Here is a 26,907-nt window from a genome sequence, read left to right as displayed (position 1 = left end):
ATCAACACCAAGGCAATTTAAAAACTTTTTTGTTTTGAAACACTTTCAAACTTACAGAAAAGTTTGCAAGAACAGTACATAGGACTCCTCATGTCTTTTATACAGAGTCATCCATTCTTAACATTTTGCCACATGTGCTTTACCATTAATGTTTATTACTTCTGAACTATCTGAGAGTAGGTTGTACATATCATGCCACTTTGCCCTAAATATTTCAGTGTGTGTTTCCTAAAAACAAGGATAGTCTCGTCCATAACCACAGGACAGTTATCAAATTCAGGAAATTTAACAATGGTCTTAGCAATCTACAGTTTATATTCCAACTTTACCAGTTGTTCTAATAAGATGCTTTACTTAATAAAAGAAGAAACTTCTTTTTCCTGGTGCAGGATCTAATTCAGGATCATGTATTACACTTAGTTGTCATAGCTTTTCAGTCACCTTTCAATCTGGAACAGTCCGTCAGTCTGTCTTTATCTTTTATGACACTGATATTTTTCTGATGAATACAGGCCAGTTATTGCATATCAAGACCCTTAATTTGGGTCTGTCGATGACTCCTCATGGCTGGATTGATGTTGTGCATTTTTGCTAGAATGCTGCATAAATGCTTTTCAGGCAATCACATCCAGAGGCACAAGATGTCCATTTGTCCTTATTGGTGATGTTAATTTTGATCACTTCATTGAAGTATTTATTGCCTAGTTTTTCTATTACACAGTTTACCCCTTTGTCTACTTTTTAAATTGTGGTAAAATACACACAGCACACAATTTACCATTTTAACCATTTTTAAAAGTGTATAGTTCAGCGGCAGTAAGTACATTCATATTCTTGTGCATCTCCCCTATAGTGTTTATTTTTCCTTTGCGGTACGCGGGCCCCTCACTGTTGTGGCCTCTCCCGTTGCGGAGCACAGGCTCCAGACGCGCAGGCTCAGCAGCCATGGCTCACAGGCCCAGCCGCTCCACGGCATGTGGGATCTTCCCGGACCTGGGCACGAACCCGTGTCCCCCGCATCGGCAGGCGGACTCTCAACCACTGCGCCACCAGGGAAGCCCCTATTTTTCCTTTTAACAAGTAATTTGTGGAGAGACACTAAGATGATCTTAGTCTCATCTTCAGATACTGTCCTTAATAACCTTTCCTCCCACCTCCTACTTCTCGATCTAGGACTTGCTGATGATTCGTGCTAAGACAAAAGATTAAGGCCTTACAGCAACTCCAGCCCTTTCCCCTTTGCCTGCCCCTCATTCCAGAGAAAAAGGTACAAAGTGTTCATAGTCACTGGCTCTGGATCTGGATAGGGAAATGCTGACCTGGATGATTTCCAAGAGCCATTTCTGCATTGAACTGCTATAATTCTTTACAAAAATAGTCATCCCTTTCTTAGTATCATGTTTAGTTCTTCAAACAACTCTTGGTTCTGCTCTGGGCCAGGCTCTATGCTGGATGACAAGAAATAAAAATGGATAAAACAACAGTGCCTTTTTTTGTTTGTTTGTTTTGTTTTGTTTTGCGGTACGCAGGCCTCTCACTGTTGTGGCCTCTCCCATTGCGGAGCACAGGCTCCGGACGCGCAGGCTCAGCGGCCACGGCTCACAGGCCCAGCCGCTCCGCGGCATGTGGGATCTTCCCGGACCGGGGCACGAACCCGTGTCCCCTGCATCGGCAGGCGGGCTCTCAATCACTGCACCACCAGGGAAGCCCAACAGTTCCATTTCTTGAACTGCTTACATTTAGATGCGGGAGATGCAAATGGTACTTACAATGCAATGTGGAAAAGCAACGTGACACTCTGGGCATGGAGGTGGCCCAGAGTACAATGGAAATGCAGGGAAAGAGCACATCTCACAGCCAGAGTCAAGAGTCATGGAGGTGAACAATGGCAAGGATGTGTGTGTACATGTGTGTGTGCATGTGTGTGTGTGTGTGCATGTGCACAAGTGGGCAGACTAGAGGGGAGGCAGGGCCAGAGCATGGAGGGCTTGACCTAAAGCTTGGACTTGATCCTGCAGATGAGACAGTGTCAGCAGAAGATAACATGACTGACAAGGTTTGATGGATCAGCCGGGAGGCAGCAGAGAGGCTGGGTCTGAGGGCAGCAAGCCTGGAAGCAGCAGATCAGTTGGTAGGATCACTGCAATGAGCCTGATGAGAAAGGAAGCGTCTGGCCTGACCAAGACAGTGGGAGTCGGAGTTGTGAGGAGATAACAGATTCGAGAAATACCTAAGAGGTGCCTGAGTGTGATCATGATGATGGAGGGATTCAGGTTGACTTCCATGTTTTCAACTTTCCAGAGAAGGAAAAATTATGAACAATATTACTTATCTCAAGTTGATCTCTTTAACAATCCTGTCAGAGAGATAGGGCCAATCACTATTATTCCCATTGTACAGATTAGTAAACTGAGATACAGAAAGTCAAAGTGACACAACTATGCAATGATACAGCAGAGATACCAAGCTCATCCTAGCGCATGTACTAATGGATGATATAAAATTATTCATAATGCTGGAAGTAGAGAACCATATGCAAAAGGTGAACTTGGACCCATACCTCATATCCATATCATATCCATATCCATACATCATATACAAAAATTAACTAAAAACTAATTATAAATCAAAACTTAAGAGTTAAAACTTAAAAACCATAACAGAAGAAAACATAGGAGAAAATCTTACTGGTTTGCAGTTTAGCAGATTTTCTTAAATAGGACACAAAAAGTATAAGCTATCAAGAAAAAAAATCAATAAACTGTACTTCACCAAAATTAATACCTTTTGCACTTGAAAACCCACTATTACAAAAATGAAAAGGCAAGCAACAGACTGGGAGAAAATATTAGACAAACCTATCCAAAAAAGAACTTGGATCTAGAATATATAAAGTACACTTACAAGTCAATAATAAGAAGACATACAACAAAATTTTAAAATGTGCAAAATATCTGAATAGATACTTCACCAAAGAAGACATATGAGTGGCATAAGAATAAGAAAAGATGTGCAATATCATTAGTCATTAGGGAAATGATAATTAAGACCACAATGAGATACCCATTGCACACCACCTTGAATGGCTAAAATGAAAAAGATGGACTATATCAAGTGTTGACAGTAATATGGAGGATGGATTGGAGTTCTCATACACTGCTGATGGGAACGGAAAATGGTATAGCTGCTTGGAAAAATACTTTGCCAGTTTCCTGATGAAAAGGCAAAAATACACCTACCATATGACCTAGCCACTCCATTCTTAGGTAATTACCCAAGAGAAATAAAAGCATGTCTACACAAAGGCCCATACATGAATATTCACAGCAGTTTTATTTGCAATAGCTGGAAACAGACCAAATGTTGGTCCCCAAGTCCACAAAGTGTGGTACATTCATACTACAGAATACTACTCATCAATAAAAAGAAATGAATACACAACAACATGGATGAAACTCAAAGTAATTATGCTGAGTGAAAGAAGTCAGACCAAAACAAAAGTACATACTGTATGATTCCACTTACATACATTTCCAGAAAATGCAAACTAATCTAGTGAAAGAAAGTAGGTAAATGGTTACCTAGGGATGGGGGGTGGGGAGCATTGGGAGGAGGGATTGCAAAGGGAGCGCCAGGGAACTTTGGGTGATGTTCCTTTTCTTGATTGAGGTGATGATTACACAAGTGTGCAAATATGCCAAATCTCATCAAATTGTGCACTTTAAATATGTGCAGCTTATTTTATGTCAGTTATACCTCAGTAAAGCTGTTTGAAAAAAATCACATAATGGAGAGAAATATGCCAATATCTTAGCAATAGCAAATATACTAATTTCTAAATAAAATCAGTCTCTGATTATGGGATGGTGGGCTTATTAACAATGATCCTTTTCAGAATTTTCCAAATTGTCCAAAATGAGCAGGTTATACTACTTAAATCAAAAAAGCTACTTTGGGGACTTCCCTGGTGGCACAGTGGTTAAGAATCCACCTGCCGGGCTTTCCTGGTGGCGCAGTGGTTGAGAGTCTGCCTGCCAATGCAGGGGACATGGGTTTGAGCCCTGGTCTGGGAAGACCCCACATGCCGCGGAGCAACTAGGCCTGTGAGCCACAACTACTGAGCCTGCGCTCTGGAGCCTGCGAGCCACAACTACTGAGCCTGTGCGTCTGGAGCCTGTGCTCCGCAACAAGAGAGGCCGCAACAGTGAGAGGCCCGTGCACTGCGATGAAGAGTGGCTCCCGCTTGCCGCAACTAGAGATAGCCCTCGCACAGAAACGAAGACCCAACACAGCCAAAAGTAAAAATAAATAAATTTTTTTAAAAAAAGAATCCACCTGCCAATGCAGGGGACACAGGTTCAATCCCTGAACTAGGAAGATCCCACATTCCGCGGAGCAACTAAGCCCATGTCCCATAACTACTGAGCCTGCACTCTAGAGCCCGCGAGCCACAACTACCGAGCCCGCGTGCCTAGAGCCCATGCTCCACAACAAGAGAAGCCACCACAATGAGGAGCCCGCGCACCACAATGGAGAGTAGACCCCGCTCGTTGCAACTAGACAAAGCCCGCACGCAACAACGAAGACCCAACACAGCCAAAAACTTTTTTTTTAAAAAAGGCTAGGGCTTCCCTGGTGGCACAGTGGTTGAGAGTCCGCCTGCCGATGCAGGGGACACAGGTTCGTGCCCCGGTCCGGGAGGATCCCGCACGCTGCGGAGCGGCTGGGCCTGTGAGCCATGGCTGCTGAGCCTGCGCGTCTGGAGCCTCTGCTCCGCAACGGGAGAGGCCACAACAGTGAGAGGCCCGCGTACCGCAAAAAAAAAAAAAAAAAAAAAATGTTAAAAAAGGCTACTTTTGCAGAAAAAGTAAAAGTTAGGTGTACAGAGAAATTTGGAGAAAACAGTCTGTACTTATGAACTTTAAGACTATTGGGTAAAATAAAATCAAAGACAAAAGGTCCTCTATTCTTTCAGAAGCTATGGTAGGCCAGAGGGGACCATGAGAAGGTTTATATGTTCCACAAGAATAAAAATATCTAAATCTAAAGCCACCTATGGAAAAGTACCATATTAACAAAATGGATCATTTAGCTGGACTGTCCAGCTCAAATGTCTTTCAAATACATCAGTAGGAGGCAGATGCAGGGAACCAGGAAAAGGAAGAGAGAATGCCAGACAGCAAGGAAAGGTGAATTTTTACATGATGTCATGACCCATCATTTCTTGAGTTCACTCAGGAGTATAAGGATTAAGGAACAATCCAACATAATTAGCAAGTAACCTGAATTGTATATCCTTAAAAAGAATACATACTGAAAAGGACAAGTTAGGCCATGGAAAATGCTATTCCACATCTGACCAAATATGGTCAAGAATCATTAATCTGGGTTTCCACTCTTGGAAATGTTTGCTAAATCTGTCTGTACTGGGCTAAGGATTCACTCTGAATTTTTATTAATAGTGAAAATAATAATTTTAAAAGCTTTCAGGGAACATATCTAACCTACTTAGATGATAAATAATTTTGTAAAGCCCTCAGTGCATTTATTATTTGAATATCAAGGACTGAGGCTTATCAAGTAATTTTTTATGTTCATTTATTCAACAGAAGTCACTGTCAGCAACTGTGCTAAGTCTTAGGTTATAAAGAAACAAAAACAACCCATGCACTCTTAGAGCTCTTAATCTAGGGACTAGGAAATCTGCAAACAGTTGCGATACAAAGTGTCCATGGCTTGGGAGAGTGAAAAAGTTAGAGAAGCTTACAGAGAGGAGGTAACAGTTGAGGAGGGTTTTGAAGGCTATGTAGGAGTTCTCTGCTTAGGAAAAGAGGGACTTCCTTGGCAGAGGATAGCATGACACAGAGAGGCATGAGAAAGCTGGATTGTTTGGTAAATGGTGAGAGCTTCAGTGAGGATTAAGAATAGGATTCACCTGGAGGGGAGAGGCCCTGAGGATGGAGGCCCTTTACCCCATCTAGAGGAAATGAGGAGGTGTGTTGGTTACAACTCTTTCATTTTAGCAGAAATGAATTTGTTAAAGAGAGAGAGAGCACGCAAGCAATGTTCCTCTGTCTTTAGAGCCCTCTAGGACTTCCTGCAGTCAGTCCTAGAAAGGGGCTGGACTTGGGAACTGGAAAGTTAGAATACTCTCCTCTACCTTTTGTCTTTGTTTTTCTCTCCACATCCATTTTATATTAGCCAGGACTTTTTTTGGTCATAAGTGACAAAAATAACCCAAAGAGTTCAAGCCAAAAAGGGAATTTATTTACTCTGTAAAGTGAGAAGTCTAGGCACATGCTACAACATAGATGAATCTTTTTTTTTAAGCTTTTATCCCCTTCACCCATTTCTCCTACCCCCCACCTCCTGCCTCTGGCAACCGCCAATCTGTTCACTGTATCTACGAGCTTGGGAGCTTGGGCTTTCTGTTGTTGTTTGTTTGCATTCCACATATAGGAGAAATAGTATGGTATTTGTATTTCTCTGTCTGACTCATTTAACTTAGCATAATGCCCTCGAGGTCCATCCATGGTGTCGCAAATGGCAAGATTTCCTTCTTCTTTTTTTTTTTTTTTGCGGTACACAGGGCTCTCAATGTTGTGGCCTCTCCCGTTGCGGAGCACAGGCTCCGGACGCACAGGCTCAGCGGCCATGGCTCATGGGCACAGCCGCTCCGCTGCATGTGAGATCTTCCTGGACCGGGGCACGAACCCATGTCCCCTTTATCGGCAGGCGGACTCTCAACCACTGCGCCACCAGGGAAGCCCTTCCTTCATTTTTATGGCTGAATTATATATATATATATATATATATATATGTATATCACAGCTTCTTTATCTATTCATCCATTGATGGATACTTAGGTTGTTTCCATATCTTGGCTACTGTAAATAGTGCTGCAATGAACATGGGGGTGCACATATCTTTTCGAGTCAGTGTTTTTGTTTTCAGATAAATACCTGGAAGTGGAATTGTTGGGTCATGTGGTAGTTCTATTTTTAATTTTTTGAGGAACCTCCACACTGTTTTCCACAGTGGCTGCACCAATTTACCTTCCCACCAACAATGCACAAGGGTTCCATTTTCTCCATTTCCTCACCAACACTTGTTATTTCTTATCTTTTTCATAATGGCTGTTCTAAAAGGCATGAGGTGATACCTCATTGTGGTTTTGATTTGCATTTCCCTGATAATAATGTTGAGCACCTTTTCATGTACCTGTTGGCCATCTGTATATCTTCTTTGAAAAAATGTCTATTGAGATCTTCTGTCCATTTTATAATCAGATTGTTTGTGGTTTGTTTTTTTTCTATTGAGTTGTATGAGTTCTTTATATATCTTGGCTATTAACCCCTTATCAGATATATGATTTGCAAATACTTTCTCCCATTCAGTAGGTTGATTTTTTATTTTGTTCATGGCTTCCTTTGCTGTGCAGAAGCTTTTCACTTTGATGTAGTCCCACTTGTTTATTTTTGCTTTTGTTGCTTTTACTTTTGATGGCAGGTTTTAAAAAATCATCACAAAGACCTATGTCAAGGAGTTTACCACTTACGCTTTTTTATTTTTAAATTTTTAGCTGTGTTGGGTCTTTGTTGCTGCACGAGGGCTTTCTCTAGTTGTGGTGAGTGGGGGCTACTCTTCGTTGTGGTGCGCAGGCATCTCACTGTGGTGGCTTCTCTTGTTGGGGAGCATGGGCTCTAGGTGCACAAGCTTCTGTAGTTGTGGCACGTGGGCTCTAGAGTGCAGGCTCAGTAGTTGTGGCACACGAGCTTAGTTGCTCCGCGGCATGTGGGATCTTCCCCGACCAGGGCTCGAACCCGTGTCCCCCGCATTGGCAGGCAGATTCTTAACCACTGTGCCACCAGGGAAGTCCCACCACTTATGTTTTCTTTTAGGAGTTTTATGGTTTCAGGTCGTATATTCAAGTCTTTATTTTGAGTTGATTTTTTTGTTTGGTGTAAGATAGTTGTCCAGCTTCATCCTTTCAAATGTGGCTGTCCAATTTTCCTTACATCATTTATTGAAGAGACTGTCCTTTCCCCATTGTATATTCTTGGCTCCTCTGTCATAAATTAATTGACCATATATGCATGGGCTTATTTCTGGGCTCTGTTCTGTTCCATTGATCTATGTGTCTGTGTTTATGCCAGAATCATACTGTTTTGATTACTATAGCTTTATCATAGGGTTTGAAATAAAAAAGCATGATGCCTCTAGCATTGTTCTTCTTTCTCAAGACTGCTTTGGCTATTCGGAGTCTTCTGTGGTTCCATACAAACTTTAGTATTGTTTGTAATATTTCGGTGAAAAATGCCATTGGAATTTTGATAGGGATTGCATTGAATCTGTAGATTGCTTTTCTATTTCTATTTCTTCATGATTCAGTCTTGGTAGGTTGTATGTTTCTCAAAATGTATCCATTTCTTCTAGGTTTTCTAATTTGTTGATGTATAACTGTTCGTTGTCATCTCCTACATAGTAGTCCTTTGTACTTCTGTGGTATCAGTTGTAATAGCTCCTCTTTCATTTCTGATTTTATTTGAGTCCTCTTTTTTTAATGGTAAGTCTAGCTAAAGGTTTATTAATTTTGTTTATTCAAAGAACTAGCTCTTACTGGTTTGAAGACATTTTGCTATGTCAAATAAGCTACTCACAAATGAAAAATATTGTATGATTCCATTTACATGAGGTATATAGAATTGTCAAATTTAAAGAGACAGAAAGTAGAATGGTGGTTTCCAGGGTCTGGGGGAAAGAAAAATGGGGAGTTATTGCTTAATAGCTTCAGTTTGGGAAGATAAAAAGTTCTGGAGATGTATGGTGGTGATGGCTGCACAACAACGTAAATACACTTAATGCCACAGGACTGTATACTTAACAGTGGTTTAAATGGTAAATTTTATGTTATGTATATGTATTTTTTAAATAAATTTATTTATTTATGGCTGCATTGGGTCTTCGTTGCTGTGTGCAGGCTTTCTCTAGTTGCGGCGAGCATGGACCACTCTTCATTGCAGTGCATGGGCTTCTCATTGCAGTGGCTTCTCTTGTTGCGGAGCACGGGCTCTAGGCACGTGGGCTTCAGAAGTTGTGGCATGCAGGCTCAGTAGTTGTGGCGCACGAGCTTAGTTTCTCCGCGGCATGTGGGGTCTTCCCGGACCAGGGATCAAACCCGTGTCTCCTGCATTGGCAAGTGGATTCTTAACCACTGCGCCACCAGGGAAGTCCCTGTTATGTATATGTTAACAACTTTTTAGAAAGTGGGAAACCTAGGAGTAAATACAACTTCAGGAACTGCTAGATTCATGTATCAAGGGACATCATCGAAATTCTGGCATTCTCTATTTTGCTCCACTTTCTTCTGTGTCGTCTTCATTTTCAAGAAAGTTTAGTGGAGGTAAAGATGGTCATTCTTATCTTAAATTATCTATAGAGCTAAGGACCACAGTCAAAAGAGAGCCTCTTGCCTGACAGTTCCAGCTGAACTTCAGGGGATGACTGATTGGCCTGGTGTTGTGTCATAGAACCATTCCTGAACCAATCACTGTAGCCAGGGAGTAGAGTACTCTGACTGGCCAAGCCTGGGTCATGTGTCCAACCTTGAATCAATCACTATAGCCAGGGAGTAGAGTACTATGATTGGCCGAGCCTGGGTCATGTGTCCAACCTTGAATCAATCACTGTAGCCTGGGAAGCAAGAGTCCTCTGGCAAAAGCCAGTTCCTCTTGAACCACATGGACTGAGAGTGAAAGAAAGGTGATTTCCCAAGCAGATACCGGGTAGTCAAAACATGTCCATCGCAACTTCTTCCTTCCTTCTCTGCAGAGCAGTTTTCTGTCTTTTCAATCAGTATGGCAAGAGAAATATTGCCACCCTCAGCTCAAGTTACACCTTCCTTATTCAAGAACTTTTAGCTCCAATTCAAAATCCCTGGGAGCATCTGACTAATGCAATTTGTCTAATTAACTGTTTCGATGGGAATGGAAATAGTCTTAGGGATAATATGGCTGCTACAGGCCCATTTCTCTGAGTATAGGGGTAAATTACAAGGATCGATAGGCACAAGACAGATACCTCAAGATGTGTCTTTCACAACAAATAACAGACAATTTTTACAGGAATCTGATGTGAACAGATTGTATGAAAACAGTTCTGGCAGCTAAACGTAGGATGGGTTGGAGCAGAATTTGACTGCAGGAGGACTAATCATAGGGCTATTGCAAAAAGATGACTTTGAAATTTCTAGCTTGGGAGAATGAAAATATGGTGATGTCATCCACCATGAATGAGACTATAAAAGGAATGTCTGGTTTGGGGTGGGCCGAGAAGAATAAGGTGATGAGTTTAGCTTCGGAAGTGTTTCCTTCAAGATGCCTGTGGAACACCCAGGTGGAGCAGCTCAGTAGACAATGGGAGATAGAGTTCTGGAGCCGAAGAACGAGGGTGTATGTAGTTGGGGCTAGAAATTTGGGAATTACTGGTATAACGCTGGGTGCTAAAGTCATGAAAGATATGAGATTGCACGTGGAGACCACTGAGTATAAGAAGAGAAGGCAGCAGAGGACAAAACCTGCATTTAAGGGACTGTGGCAAACGCCCTCATTGCCCTGCCCATATGTGCTCAGCGCTCACTGTTTCCAAATGTGCCAGGGGCATCCCACTGAAACTCTCCTCCTGGGGGCTTTCTCCCAGGTTGAGGTTGGTGCAGGCTGGAAATGTATCTTTTGCCAGAGTAGCTGCATTGGACTGGAGTGGATTAAAGGAACAGCTGCCTGAAGACCCCTCCCACTTCTCTCCTTTGCTTCTCAGGCTCTGGGACTGCGTCTGACACTTGCTCCTCAGGGAGAATTCTCTTTCAAGGGGCCTCTTCCTTTGCTACTAAAACAAAGTAATAAATATTCAAAACTCAACATGCTTAATTATTTTACTACATTTCACTATCATGTATGCCCTTGAGGTTATTTACATCTACAGTCTCTGTAGAGCGAGAATGCTATATAGTGGGATGCTGCACATCTCTTCCCAGTTCTGTCTTCAGTAAAGTTAAGTTAGTACTTGAATTTATTGGCCATGGTGGGAGTATTTACACCACAGAAATCAGCAAACACTACAAATTTATTGTTTTGATTTATTCATTAATTTATCGTTTTATTGATTATCAAGACAGGGAAGGTAGGTCAGCAAACATTTTCTGTGAAGGGCTGGGTGGTAGATCTCTTAGGCTTTGTGGGCCTCTTGGTCCCTGTTACAACCACTCAACTCCACTCTTGCATCATGGAAGTAACCATGGACAATACCTAAATGAAGGTGCATGGCAGTGTTCCTATAAACTTGATTTACAAAACTAGGTAGCAAGCCAGATTTAGCCCAAGGGCCATGATTTGTTGATCCCTGGGCTAGACTGAAGACTTGAGACCATGTTAATAATACAGATTAAATTTTAAAGTGCATCATGTCTGTAGTGTGAATCATGCAAAAATTGAAGAAATCTTCTTCCAGTATTCAAAAACTCATTTCTTTTAGCTCACAACATACTTCTTACTCGTTAACATGAACAAAAATATCAACCAACATTCATGTCAGAACTATATTTGTCAAGGCAACTAAAGGTTAGCTAAGAATAGAAGAATCTAGGCAAAGATCAATGCAAGCATTCTGTGAGAACCAGCTGGCTCTATGGAATTTATAATAAAGAGGATTGTATATTTTACTACAATTTGTACTTGTGTGCCAAGAATCTTTTTTATCAGTAAAACGTATAATGAACTTACGTATGTACATATACGGTGGTTGTTAAAAACATTTACCAGCACATGACTCAAAAGGCATCCAGTCCTGACGCAAAACAGCAGATGTAAATAGATCCAGGAGGAGGGAGCTGTTGCCAAATATCACGAACCAACTGTATATGAACCTCCTCTCAGGCCTGCCTGGGAACCCTAGCACATCTCCATGTTATAGATGAGAAAACTCAGGTTTGTCCAGAGTCATATCACTAGTGACTGACAGCACTGAAATCCAGACATAAGTCTATTTGACTCCACGGCCTATCCCTGGAGACTGCCTCATTAGACACCATGTATCTGGTTCAGAAGAACATGGAAGTTGTAAGTGAGCTCTGTTTGGAAATGGCCTAGTGGAGGCGTGGAGAAATTCCACATGAGTCAATACCCAGGTGAAGGCCAGGCAGGCTTATGGAAAAGGAAGGGGTGGCTATGATGGGGCCACAGGCATAGGTGCAGATTTTAAACGTGGCAGACAGCAAACATTTGGACACAGAGATGGGGATGAATGACTTCCTATGTCAGGGCTGCGACAGTAAGCACATTTCCTCTCATCAATGGTGGTTGGTACTGATGAAGAAATTGTGAGTGCAAGCATCTATAATCCCATTAAATCGTTTTGTGATAGGAAATGGAGCATGCTAAGTGGTATGCAGTCAGAGATTAATGGGCGGTGCTGGGCCATGGCTGGGAGTAGTGCAGCACGTGGGCTGTAAGGTGCACTGCACTTGTGCTGATGCAGCAGCTGGGGAAGTAAGGAAGTAAGAGAGTGAAAGTGGGCCTCAGAGTTCTGCCTACTTTCTGACAGAGCATGAGCAAGAGAAAACAGAACAGCACCGTGACAGCATCTTTTGGGGCAGCACCTCCCATGGCCGAATGGCTCTGGCTGGGAGAGGTCATCACTGGGACTTTAACCATGCTGCACCCAAGCACCTGACTAGGGGACACTGAGTCCCTGTTTTCCTCAAGGTTCTTCCAGTGACAAGTGATAAAAAGTCCACTCAAAGGCTTAAACAGAAAAGGAGAATGTATTGGCTCGTGTAACTGGGAGGTTTAAGAGTGGCCTCAGGACACTAAGGACTGGAGCAACAGTCTCAGAAATTAGTTCTGTCATGCTTCCTCTCTGACTCTGCTTCTCTTTGCTCCTGTAGACACTTCCTCCTGCAGCAGGTAGAAGGCATGACTGAGACAACTCAAGGCTACATCATCCCAGCTTAACACTCACCCAAAAGGGAGAGAGCTCCAGCCTGCCAACATCTCATTGGTCTACCTTCGGCCGTGTGCCCATCTCTGGTCCATCAGTGAGGCCAGGCAAGGGAGTATTATGTCTGCACAGGCCTGGTGTGATGCTGAATTCGTGGCCTCACCCGAACCACACGGAAGAAAGGGGCATTGCCCACCAAGTAAAGGGATGCTGTCACTTAAAGGAGGGAAGGGATTCTGGACAAATAAAAGCTGAAGTCTCTTGATTTGCAGAACTCTACAGGGGATTCTCAGACCCAGAGCAACTGCTAATATCAAGGCTGCAATTATTAAGACGCAAGGGACTCAGTGTCTTGACAAGGCAGGGAGGGAGGGATAGATAACAATCACTGGATGGCCACTGTGTGAGGGACTGTACTTGCTGGTACACTTGCTGCCTCATCTAATTTTTGGTATTACGTCACCCTCATTTTACAGATGAAGAAACAGGATCAGAAGGTTAAGTAACTGCCCAAAGTAATACAACTAATAAGCATCAGAGCTGGTAAACAGAGGCACGGGTCTTCATCCTCTGGCAGTGAGGAAAGTGCTGATTTCTGACCCCCTCTCTTACCAGGTCTCAGTGTCAAAGCCCTACAAATATATTTTATGTCCCTTCAGCCAGATTTTCCTTGGGCTATTTCCAAAGCTCAAGATGTAGCAAGATCTTGGGAGGGTGGGATGTGCTATATCAATGTCCCTGAACAGAAAGAAGTAAAAAAAAAAAAAAAAAGGGGCAAGACGGTGTTGTTTTCACTGCACAGGTGGTCACTGGATCCCCAACCAAATTAACCAGCACTCAGCCTGGCTGTGGAGCTTCCCTGTTCTTATACCTTGTGAAACAAATAGCATGGGTGTTGCAGAGTCAGCAGGGGGATGGAGTCAGTCCCAACTTGTCCCTAATTCCTGCTTCTGACACTTGTTGGCTATATGAACTCTCACAAATAACAACATCCAACAGCCTTTGTTTCTCATCTGGAAAATGTGAAGAATCACACCTGTTTTAAAGATGCACCAAAAAGATATTATTATCCCCATTCTTCTTATTCTGCCCACAACTTCTGTCCCTTTTCACCACAGTGGAAATGGGACATGTTCTTCACACAAGGGCAGAACACTCATTAGCTGATAAGAAACCACTGATATGCTACAGAGAATTTCAACTAAGAAGGGTAGAGACTGTTGCCAAGTCAGTGGGTGCTTGAGGTAAAAGGCCCTGGTGAATGGAGTTGGAACAGCTATTTGGGCCCAAGCACAGAACAGATGAGCAGAGGATGCTATTCAAGAAAAGAGAGAGCTTTGAGGTAAACAGATGCTATAAGAAAGAAAGAAGCAGGATGAGAACAGTAACATGGCTCCTGAATGATAGAAAAGAGAAGAGCCTACCTCTGTTTCTTTCTTCCTCAGATTCACTGATCCCAGTCTCTATTTCATCTGGGCCAGCCTGAGGAAGTGTCTACGCCTTATATCAAAACAATCCAAACAGAACATTGGGGGCTTCCCTGGTGGCGCAGTGGTTGAGAGTCCGCCTGCCGATGCAGGGGACACGGGTTCGTGCCCCGGTCCGGGAACATCCCACATGCCGCGTAGCGGCTGCGCCCGTGAGCCATGGCCGCTGAGCCTGCGCGTCCGGAGCCCGTGCTCCGCAATGGGAGAGGCCACAGCAGTGAGAGGCCCGCGTACCGCAAACAAACAAACCAACAAACAAAAAAAAACCAGAACATTGAGAGGAGAAAAAGGACCACTGTGAGCATTCCATTTCTGACACCCAATAAGTGTTAGAAGAGTTCTTTTCCTGGACTTGATTGAGGGAGATTAAACTCTTTCAAATTAGCCCCATGTTCCTATAGCCAGATCTATATTTGGATCATCTTCCCTCCTATATTCCAGAAACCATGGTCAAACCAACTCTGCAAGATATACTGCACAATTAGTGTGCACCTCTTAGCCTTGGCTAATTACCTCTTTTATCAATTAAAAATATTTTCCCATTAAGCTAAGAAGTTGAGAGGGAGAGAGGGTCTCCTCTCTATTTTGAAAGCCTCTGGAAAACCCAGCAAGATAATGTCACTGATTTGGTTAATTTCAGGTGCACATCAGGCCATTCAACCTAGGTGAATTTAATGACTCAGGACAGGTCAGGCGATGAATGTCCCTGTAAATCATTTATAATTGCAAGCATAAAAATTAAAAATCAGTCTGAAGAGCAAGATAACGTAATGCTAATGACAGAGGGCAGTAATCTGAAGATAGAGGTTCCCTGCTTTAATCAGGCCCATTCGGATGACAGAGCGCTATGCCTCTAGGGGATTGTTCTGGAAACAAAAGGCTGAGAACCTACTTCAGTCTTTAATGACTCACCATGATAAAAGAAATTAACTGAATTTTCATATTATAATTATAAAATTTAATAGGGAATTTTTTCCCCTTCATACTTTTTATTTTTCTCCTAGTCAAGATAAACCAACATATAGCCTGTTCTCCTCACAAGGATGGCTTTAAAAGGCCACATCATGTTGAAAGTCCAGTTTATAAATTATGTCCAGGAAGAGGAATCACCAGTGCTATAACAGAGACGGTTTCTAGAGGCTTTAGGAAGTTAGAAAAGTCTTTACCTTGTTTTCAGTGTTTATACAATACTGTAGCCCTCCAAGTCAGTCAGACTCAAAAATGGGGTGAGCAATAAAACATCAAATTCCTCCCTTGGGATGTTTACAAACTACAAACCAAACACTCTCCTTTGCTTGCCTTTTCTACCCAGTGGGTACCTAATCATATTTCCAAGTCTAATTCAGGTGAAACTTCATCCAGGACTTATCACACTGTATAGTAATGTACAATAGTAGGATCATTGCATTCTCTCTTCCAAAACTGTAAGTTCTTTGATGGGAGACCATTTGGGAACCATGATTGATTGACCCTCCAAACACCTGGCACTTTTTAGGCATCGATAAACATTTGTCAGCTGACTGAGTTTTAGCTTATCTCTAGGCTAACTTAGGATCAAAATGAGAGAAAAGTCAAGAAAGCACCAAATCTTTTGCAATGAAGAATAAAAAATACAGAGAGATAAGGGGGGGAGGTGTTTGTTTTTTAATAGATAAGTTTCATTAAATACACACACACACACACACACACACACACACACACACACATTCTTGCTCTTGATAATAAGAAAAAACCATGAGGTATTTTCTCTGGAGTTTCTAAATTGTTCCAAGAGCCCTTGATAAAATTACAGTCTTTTCCTGAGCAGCTGGGGTGCTATCACTCCACATAATTTCCTCTCTGAATGAACTGTAGATAGTCATATTGTGAAGTGAATGAGTAAGGATTTTTTTTTTAGTTGCAAGCAAAAGAAAACAACTTCAATCAGTTTAAGGGAAAAAACAATATGTCGGGGTGTATTTTGTTATTAGGACCTAGAAGTATTTCACCAAAGCCAAGGGCAGGAACGTGGCTGGGCATCGGGAAGAATGGAACTGGGAGCTGGGAAGTTACCTTATCCATAGGGGTTCCAACTTTCTCTCCCATCAATCATAGTCCCTTGGTCTCTCTCACCCTCTACACCAACTTAATGTGTGTCACAATCACCGGGAGGACCTGTTAAAATGCACATTGCTGGGCTCCTCTCCAGAGATGTCGCATCAGTCGGTCTGAAGAGGGGCCTGAGAATTTGCATTTTTCATCAGTTCCCAAGTGATACTGCTACTGCTGGTCTGGGTACCAACTTTGAGAAATATTGCTCTACATCAGTTAGTGCACAGAGCAGGAAGATGGCCACCAGAGCTGACACATTTGCAGGTCACAGCTCTAGCCACCAGGAGAGACTCACCCTTAGTCCTACTGCCCACTTTCTGGGAGACAGGACTGCCTAGCCCAGTTGGAGTACTCTATCTACCCCGAGCCATCAGCTATGGCCAGACACATGGCTGACTATGGGCATCTCACAGTTCCCAGGGAAGGGGAGCTGGCAGAAAACCCAGTGTGGCTGCTATGAGGCATGAGGAAGTCTTTCATTTTTACTGGACTAGTTGAAGCCTCCATCACAGCAAAAGTTCAGGACTCAGGAAACCCACCCTCATGTGAAACACAATTTAGAGTTATTCCCATCTCTGCAAACAACAGCCTCTATCAAATGTACAGGGGCAAGGAGGAATTGGACTTCCATCAGGCTGTGTGAGACACTCCAGCAGAGGGTGGGAGAGGGTCTACAGCAGTGGTTCTCCACTGGGGAAGACTTTTCCACCCAGGGACTCTTGGCAATTTCTGGAGACAGTTTTGGCTTTCACAACTTGGATGGGGGCAATGAGATGCTTCCAGCAGCTAATGGGTAGAGGCCAGAGATGTTGCTAAACATCCTACAAGGCACAGGACAGCCCTCACAACAAAGAATTATCTGGCCTGAAATGTCAATGTGCTGAGGTTGAGAAATCCTGGTCTAGAGCCTACAAGATCCTAAAAAAATTTTAGTCTTCTCATCCACAGCAGGGGCAACAGTGCTCTACGTAGTTGAATCTCAGTCCCACCTGCTGAGCTGGGGTCCTACACTGCTGCTTGCTGGCTGAGTGAGCTCGGGTAAGCCACAACACCTCTAAGCCTCTGTTTCCTCATACCTGTGATGGGATAATAGGGATGATGGAAGGAATTCAATGAATTAATAGCTGTTAATAACTTGGCCCAGTGTCTGGCACATAGTGAGTACTCAACATAGGGTCATTACGCACCAATATTATTATTATTTATTTTGAATGAAAATGTGGAGGAATTACTCCATGCCTCTGTGATTTGGGATAGATAGCTCAACCAATTCAGGAAATTTTACAGTGGTAGAAAAAAATCTAGAAGGTAGTGATGTCAGCAAGATGGTGACACAGGTCATTTCCAGCTTCAGTCCTCCTCACAAGAAGACCAACTAGCAACTAACCATTGACAAGACATCATTGTGAAAATCCCAGAACCTGGACATGAGGTTGAAGCACCCCACACCCCCGGACCACAGAGGTCTCATTAAAAGTTGTAGCACCACAGTGAGAGGGCTTCTCTGAGCCTACAGTTTCTGCAGTAGGAAAATGAGAACCCAAGGTAAACATCCAGCTCCCCCCAGCATTGAGATATGCTTCCCAAGAAGCCCATACAGGTCTCACCTCACAGGGGTCACTGGGGGAGTCTGCAGGGCTTGACTAATGGGGATAGAGATGGAGAAGGAGGGTGGAGCCTACAACAACCAGTGCTCAGATCTCAGCGGACGGCTTTCCAGCTTGCAGTGGTGCCTGAGCAGAGATTCCAGACAGTGGCTCAGCCCATCTGCTGAGCCAAACCAGTGGCCGAATCTGGCTAGGGAGCTCAGTTAGCAGTTCTGCCTGATTTGGGACCCCTGCCAACCAGTCATACTGACTGTGGAGTCCGTTCTATAGCCCTTCCCAGCAGGGGAGCAATTCTTAGCCTGCCCAAACTGCTGAGTATAGCCTCCAGTCCTGCTCAGTCAGGAAGCCTGGCCAGAGAAGCTGGGCAGCTACAGAGCAATCCTACAACCCCACTTGGCAGAGAATCAAGCCAGCAGCCCTGCCCAAATGTGAAGTATAGCCTCGGCCCTGCATAACCAGGGGGCCTAAGCCGTGACCCTGGACAGCCTTGGAGCCCAGCCTACAGCCCTGGTCCACAGCAGAGCCTTGCCTACAGTCTTGCCCAATTGCTGAACATAGACTCAGGCACATTCAAGCAGGAAGCCCTGCCAGTGACCCCCACCCAACTGAAGAGCAGTTTCTTGCCCCACTGAACCACAGGATACAGCTGGTGACCCCACCTGACTAGAGAACATAGCCAGCAACCTTGCCCAACAGTGCAACACAGCCAGCGGCCTAGCTGATTGTGAAGTCCAGCCTGCAGCTCCATCCAACTTTGGGGCACAGTCTGCAGCCTCACTGGATCACAGAACATAGCCTGAGGATGCATTCAATCATGAAGCCCTGCCTGTGGCCCCACCTGAACACAAAATCCAGCCAGCAGCACCATCCAGTTAGGGAGTACATCCTGAGACTCCATCTGAGCAGGAGAGATTTCACAGCTCAGCCCATAATCCTATCAAATCTCAGAGTCCAACCAGTGGTACCACCCTGGCAGGGAACACAGCCTGCAACCTTGACCAACCAGAGGTGATTACAGAGCCTAACTAGTGGTCCTACCTGACTGTGGAGCACAGGTAACAGCCTCACCCAATCAGGGAGTCCACCTAATGTGGACATGAATGTGCAGCCCAGCCAGCAGGATCACCTAACTGTGGAGCCCAGCCAGTGACACCTCCCTGACTTCAGAGCACTGGCAGCACTGGCAGTGGCCTCACCCAAGTAGAGACCCAGGTAGCAAATCCTGCTTGCTCATATACGCTACCAGCTGACCTGTCTAGTACACCAAGCTGAGCTGACTGGTAAAGGTCTTTCCCTGACAAAGAGAACTTTTAAAGACTGGAAGAGGAGATCTCTTACTAAATGTGCAGATACCAACACAAAAAATCAAAGATCACAAAGAATCAGGTAAATATAACACCACTAAAGGAAACTGACAAAGCTCCAATAACTGACTCTAAAAAAACTGAGATCTATGAACAGGCTGACAAAGAATTCAGAACAATCTCTTGAAGAAGTTCAGTGAACTACAAGAACATACAGACAAATAAACAAAATTAGGAAAGCAATTCATGAACAAAATGAGAAGTTCAGCAAAGAAATAGACATCATAAAGAAAGAAAAAAAACCCAAACAAACAAAAAATCTAGAGCTGAAGAAAACAGGAACTAAACTAAACAATTTGATAGAGAGCTTAAGCATCAAATTTGACCAAGCAGAAGAAAGAATAAGTAAACTAGAAGATAGGTCATTTGAAATTATCCAGTCAGAGGAGCAAAAAGAAGAAAAGAATGAAAAAGAATGAATGGGACTTAGGGGACAATCATCAAGAGAAGCAATATGGGAATCCCAGAAGAAGAGAAAGAGAAAAAGAGACAGGTCTATTTAAAGCAATAATGGCTAAAAACTTCCTAAACTTGGTGAGATAAAGGGACACCCAGATTCATGAGGCCTAAAGCACACCAAATAGGTTGAACTCAAAAAGGGTTACACTGAGACACATTATAAATAAATTGTCAAAAGTCAAAGACAGAGAGAATTTTGAAAACAGCAAATAAAAAGCAATTAGTCACATACAAGGGAGTCCCACCACAATGTGTCCCAATAATACTATCAACAGATTTCTCAACAGAAACTGTGCAGGCCAGGAGAAAAAGGTATGACATATTCAAAATACTAAAAAAAAAATATTGTCAACCAAGAGTACTATACCTGGCTAAGCTATCCTTAAGAAAAGAAGGAGAGATAAAGAGTTTCCCAGATGAATAAAAGCTGAGGGATTTCATCACCACTAGACCAGCCTTATAAGAAATGCTAAAAGACATTCTTCAAGCTGAAATAAAAGGATGCTAATTAACATCATAATATGTATGAATGTGTAAAACTCATTGGTAACAGTAAATATATAGTCAAATTCTCTAATATTGTAGTGGTGGTGTGTAATTCACTTACAAATATTGTTTAAAAGTTTAAAAACAAACATATTTTTAAAACCATATTAAACATATTAAAAAACAACCATAACTACAGTAATTTGTTATTGGATTCACACATAAAAAAGATGTAAATGTAACACCAATAACCTAAAATATGGAGGCGGACATAAAAGTATAAAGTTTCTGTATGCTATCAAAGTTATCAGCTTAAAATAGGATATTATAAATATAAGATAATTTATGTAAGCCTCATGGTGACAGCAAAGGAAAAACCTTTAGTAGATACACAAAAGATTATGATAAAAGGGTTAAAGCATACCACCACACACACACAAAAAATCCTCAGATCACAAAGGAAGATAGCAAGAGAGAAAGCAAGGAACAAGTGATCTACAAAACAGTCAGAAAACAATGAACAAAATGGCAACAGTACATTCGTGCCTATCAATAATTACTTTGAAGGTAAATGTATTAAATTATCCAATCAAAAGACACAGAATGGCTGAATGAGTTAAAAAAAAAAAGATCCAGTGACATGCTTCCTACAAGAGACTCACTTTAGATTTAAGCACACAGATGGACTGAGAGTGAATGGATGGAAAAAGATATTTCAAGGAAATGGTAACCTGAAGAAAGCAGGGTAGCTATTCCATACAAACAATTTATATTTGAACAATACTATAGACCAAATGGACCTAACAAACATATAAAGAACATTCCATCCAAAAGCAGCAGAATACACCTTTTTCTTCAAGCATAAATGAACATTTTCTAGGCTAGGTTATATGATAGGCCACAAAACAAGTCTCAACAAATTCAAGAAGAAAGAAGCTATATTGAGTATCTTTTCTGACCACAATGGTATGAAACTAGAAATCAGTAACAGGAAGAAAGCAAGAAAATTCACAAATACATGGAAATTAAAAACATACTCCCAAACAACCAATGGATCAAAAAAGAAATCAAAATTTTAAATATCTTAAGACCAATGAAATACAAACACAATATATCAAAACTTATGGGATGCAGCAAAAGCAGTTCTAAGAGGAAAGTTTGAATAAAAAGAGAGATCTCAAATAAACAACCTAACTTTACATCTCCAGGAACTAGAAGAACAAGAAAAAACTAAGCCCAATGTTAGCAGAAAGAAGGAAATAATAATGATGAGAGCAGAAATAAATAAAATACAAAAGAGGGGAAAAAAGGAAAGATTAACAACATAAATTAGAACTAATAAAGGAATCCAGTAAAGTTGCAAGATACAAAAATCAATGTACAAAAATCAGTTGTGTTTCTATGCACTAACAGTGAACTACAAGAAAAAGAAATAAGGAAAGTGAGCTCATTTACTATAGAATCAATGACAGTAAAATAGTTATGGATAAATTTAACCAAGGAGGTTAAAGATCTATACACTGAAAACTATAAACACTGATGAAAGAAATTGAAGAAGACACAAATAAATGCAAAAATATCCTGTGTTCATGGACTGAAAGAGTTAATATTGTTACACCATCCATACTACCCAAAGCCATATATAGATTCAATGCAATCCTTATCAAAATTCTAATGGCATTTTCACAGTAATAATGCAAACAATCCTAAAATGTTCATGGAACCACAAAAGACCTGAACAGCCAAAGCAATCTGGAGAAAGAACAGATCTGGAGGCATCTTGCTTCTTAATTTCAAACTATATTACAAAGTTATAGTAATCAAAACAGTAAAATACTGGCACAAACACAGACATATAGACCAATGGAACAGAACTGAGAGGACAAAAATAAACCCATGCATATACAATCAACTAATATTTGACAAGGCAGCCAAGAATACTCAATGGAGAAAAGACATTCTCTTCAATAAACAGTGCTGGGAAAACTGGATGTTCACATGCAAGAGAATGAAACTGGACTCTTCTCTTACACTACTCACAAAAATTAATACAAAATGGATTAAATACTTACATGTAAGACCTGAAACAATAAAACTCAGAAGAAAACATAGGAAAAAACTCCTTGACATTGATCTTGGCAATGATTTCATGGATATGACATCAAAAAGCAATAAAATCAAAATAAACACATGGGACTACATCAAACTAAAAAGCTTCTGCAACAGCAAAGAAAACCATTGACAGGCAATGGTTTGGCAACCTAAGGAATGGGAGAAAATATTTGCAAACCATATATCTAATAAGGAGTTAATATCAAAAAGTAAACAACTCAATAGCAAAAAAAAAAACCCCAAATAATTAAAAAATAGGCAGAGAATATGAATAGACATTTTTCCAGAGAAGACATACAGATGACCAACATGAAAAGGTGCTCAACACCACTTAATCATCAGCGAAATGAAAATCAAAATCACAATGAGATATCACCTCATACTTGGTGGAATGGCTATTATCAAAAAGGCAAGAAATAACAAGTGTTGGGACTTCCGTGGTTGTGCAGTGGTTAAGAATCCAGCTGCCAATGCAGGGGACATGGGTTCGAGCCCTTGTCTGGGACGATCCCACATGCCACAGAGCAACTAAGCCCGTGCGCCACAACTACTGAAGCCCGCATGCCTAGAGCCTGTGCTCTAAAAAAATTGAAAAAATTGAACTCATCTAAACTGAGAGTGACTGATGGTTGCCAGGAGAGGGCAGGGAAGAGGACTTGGTGAGGGTGGTCAAAGGGTACAAAGCTCCAGTTATAAGATGAATAAGTTCTGGGATGTAATGTACAGCATGGTGACTATAGTTTACAATACTATATATTTGAAAGTTCCTAAGAGCATAGATCTTAAAAGTTCTCAGCACAAAAATAATTGTAACTATGTGAGATGATGGAAGTGTTAACTAACCTTATTGTGGTAACCATTTAGCTATATATACATATATCAAATAATTGTGTTGTACACCTTAAAATTACACAATGTTATATGCCAATTATATCTCAACAAAGCTGGGGGAAAAAATCTAGTGGTAAAAAAAAGGAGGCTAGGGACTTCCCTGGTGGCGCAGTGGTTGAGAATCTGCCTGCCAATGCAGGGGACATAGGTTCGAGCCCTGGTCCGGGAAGATCCCACATGCCATGGAGCAACTAAGCCCGTGTGCCACAACTACTGAAGCCCCCGTGCTACCACTACTGAAGCCCACATGCCTAGAGCCCGTGCTCTGCAACAAGAGAAGCCACGACAATGAGAGGCCAGTGTACCTCAACAAAGAGTAGCCCTTGCTCGCAGCAGCTAGAGAAAAGCCCGTGCACAGCAACAAAGACCCAATGCAGCCAAAAATAAATAAATAAATAAATTTATTAAAAAAAAAAAAAAAGGAGGCTAAGCTTTTCTGGAAAAGAATAAACAGGGGTGGGGGAAGCCTCTCATCTTTTGAAAAGGGGACCCTAGACCTTGTGAGTGCCATCGTTCTGCATTCTCTCTCCATCTCCTAGCAATGTGCTCTTATCTTGGCACTTTTCATACTGAATTAGGGAAAGTGAATATTAATCTGAACTGATACTAATCACCCATGACAGAAAATTCCCACTCTGATCAAACTTTCATAACACATTAGGAGTAAAAAGCCCTCTCCTGCTTCTCACAGGTCAATCTCCATGCTGCCTATAAGTGTATGGCAATAACAAGCATGTGTCCATCTGCAAAAGGCTCCTTAACATAGGGCAGTGACAACGTGAAAACTGAGACTGCAATCGAAATGTTAAATGGCCGAGTGACAAGGCCAGGCTCCATGAAGTGGACAGTAGTATACACTGTTTGCTTGACAAAGCCCTGCCCACAAAGACGTCACATCCGGGAAAGCTTTAGATCTTGGAACTTAGGAGTTGAAAAAAGCTTAGGTGTCTGCTAATCCAATTCTCTCACTTTTGAGCTATCAGTTCAGGGAAGGGAAGAGATGAATTTATCTAACCACAAGATATAATCTTTTGTAGGAACTGGACGTTAGCTAGAGCAGAGGAATAATCTGAAAGTCCTTCCCTCCCAATGCAATTTATGATAGTTCTTTAAAATTTGGGGCCAGAATCTAGCTAGATTTTGAAGTGTTTTATTTCATTTTGATCCAATCTGATAGTCTCTTATTTAAGGGGTTAGTTACATTTCTGAATTGTTTCTGCCTTCTTATTTCTGAGTTGTTTCTGTTGGCTAATCCATTTTTCTCAGCTTCTTTCCTCGCTTTTTCTGATTTCTTTTAGATTGACAAAGTTTTATATATATATATATATATATATATATATATATATATATATATATATATATATATATATAAAATTCCTCTTGTTTATTCTGTTGGTTTAAAAGCTATAGATTGTATTTCTGTTCTTCTAATGGTTATTCTTTGATATTTTAACCTACCCACTTAACTGTATATTTGCACAATAAAGTCTCAAATTACTCAGTATTTCTATCTTCCTCCCAAATGTGACACAGATACTAGCATGCAAAAATGACCTTAAGGTCCCGAAGCCTAAAATATTTACTATCTGGCCCTTTCAGAAAAAGTTTGCAGACCCCTGCTCTAGAATAATAGTTTTGTGGGGTAGAAAAATTTATGTTGACAGTTATTGCTCCTCAACACTTTGAATATATTACTTCAGTGTCTGCTGGCCTTAACTACTGCTAATAAGAAATGGTACTTTATGTATTACAGTTTTACTTTAATGTGTCTAGCTATGATTTTTTCTTTATATTTACTGCTTTGAATTTGGCACGCACTTTGAACTTAAGAAAGTCATGTCTTTGGGATATATGTATACATATAGCTGACTCACTTTGTTGTACAGCAGAAACTAACACAACACTGTAAAGCATTTATACTCCAATAAAGATGTGAAAAAATAAAAAGTCAGGTCTTTCTTCAATTTCTTGTCAGGTACTGTTTCTCTTCCGTTTTCAATGCTGTAGTCCTTGATCTATCCTCTATGTCTCTTGCCTTTTTAAAAATTTTGTTTTGTTTTATTAAAATATCCTTCTTGTTAGTACCATATTCTGCTTCCTCAGTGCTACCTTTCAATTCACTAATTCTTTATTCAACTGTGTATAATCTAGAGTTTATCTTATACTTTTTTCAGTTCAGTGAAAAAACCGAGTATATTTTTTATTTCCAAGATTTCTGATTAGTTCTTGTTTCATTTATTGGTTTGTTTTGCCTCTCATTGCTTGTTCAACTTCCCTTGTCTGGGAGCTTTGCAATTACCTCTATGCAGGTTACGCCCAGTCAGATCTTTTAATGGCATTTCAGGGCACCTGTTTCCATGTATTATTGGGAAAACGGAGATCCAGTCATGAAAAAGTGGGCAACTTGGTTAAATTCCTACTCTGGAGGGTCTGTGTTCTCCAACTTCCATCTTTCTTATAGCCCCATGCTTCTCAACCAGGGCTTACTTTTTCCCCTAGGAGACATTTGGGAATGTCTGGAGACATATCTGGCTGTCACAATTGGAAGGAGGTAGTTGCTATTACTGACATCTAGTGGGTAAAGGATGTTGCTAAACATCCTACAATGCACAGAACAACCCCACTGCAAAGAATTATCTGGCCCAAAGTGTTAATAGTCCCGGGGGTGAGAAATTCTGCCACAGCTCCCAGGCAGTGGTCGGTACTTGCCAGCCCCTTTCACAAGGAAGCCACGTACCAGCCCCCAGCTTTAAGCAACAGGGAGTGTGGCCCAGTGAGTGCTGGTAATTTTTTTTACCCTCAGAAGTGGACCTTCTACTCATCCTTGTTGACTTCCAGACCCAGAGTCAACAGGCCCCAGGATTCAGTCCCATTCATTTTGCATTTCTTGTCCATAGAATTAAGTTCATATCTGAGCCAGGTCTTTTATACCTTTCTGATTTTCTACTTTAATATTTTATATCTCATTACTACACATTTGAAGCAGAGATACTGGCCCAAAGCATGAACTCACTGAGCTATCTTAACCCAGGCCAACTTTCTAGTGGAGCAAGTCTACATGAATCAACCATGTCTTGTTCCTTTTTTAAAATTTCTTTTTTCTATAAAAATGTCAGATATCTTGCGATATGGTCTGATACAACCTGCAGTATAATGAGATAATACTTCCTAGAGAGAACCTTCTCAGTTACTTTTCATCAGCTAAAATAGGCCTTTAAAAAGATCACCATACCTTGATGAATGCCTGCACCTTTCACAGGAGCTTCTCCTACATTTACAGGACACTGGGGGTTCTGGTTTGAGATTTCCTTTTTTTTTTTTTTTTTAATTTTTAAAAAATATTTATGGGGCTTCCCTGGCGGCGCAGTGGTTGAGAGTCCGCCTGCCGATGCAGGGGACACGGGATCGTGCCCCGGT

General features: G+C 41.6%; 1 long non-coding RNA gene across 2 annotated transcripts in view; it reads right to left on the bottom strand.

Moving 5' to 3' along the window:
* The window catches only part of LOC113624870 (uncharacterized), a 174,820-nt gene that overhangs the window by 1,522 nt on the left and 146,391 nt on the right, over positions 1 to 26,907 (bottom strand). The window lies entirely within an intron of this gene.

This window comes from Aethalodelphis obliquidens, unplaced genomic scaffold (genome assembly GCF_003676395.1).
Source record: "Aethalodelphis obliquidens isolate GAN/ISIS:26980383/991018 unplaced genomic scaffold, ASM367639v1 scaffold14, whole genome shotgun sequence".
NCBI lineage: Eukaryota > Metazoa > Chordata > Mammalia > Artiodactyla > Delphinidae > Aethalodelphis > Aethalodelphis obliquidens.
The sequence above is the reverse complement of the archived record's forward strand: the minus strand, read 5'-3'. Positions and strand labels throughout refer to the sequence as shown.